Source organism: Phalaenopsis equestris, unplaced genomic scaffold, assembly GCF_001263595.1.
Source record: "Phalaenopsis equestris unplaced genomic scaffold, ASM126359v1 Scaffold233037, whole genome shotgun sequence".
NCBI lineage: Eukaryota > Viridiplantae > Streptophyta > Magnoliopsida > Asparagales > Orchidaceae > Phalaenopsis > Phalaenopsis equestris.
The window spans coordinates 173,366-173,788 of NW_018250991.1; positions in this window are offsets into that span (position 1 = coordinate 173,366).

Below are 423 nucleotides of genomic sequence, written 5' to 3' on the forward strand. Positions count from 1 at the left end.
AGAAGATAATCATATAAAGTCAAGGGTTCGAGGATTTTCTCTCCTGAATCCGAGACAACATGTCTAGTAGAGGCGTCTAGTAGAGGCAGCCCCGCAGCCCCTATCCTGCCCCTAGTGCTATCAACAACATTTTTCTTTTTCCTTATTTTCTTTGATTTTGATGATGATGGTTCTTGTGACAAAGTTTCCATCTCTGATCTGACTGACTGAAGATTCTGATATGTATTTTTTCTGGAAGCGTTCTGGATTTGTTTTATCATTTTCTTGGAGGATTTGCTCCATGTTGTATCCCATTCATCTTTGGTAGATGAGGAAGATCCTTTTGATGATTCCTGTATATAATCCATGACTTTCTTGAGCTTGTTCCAAGTTGAACTCCATCCGTCCTTTTTAGTGTATGGATCAAGTTGGGAGATTGGCTCA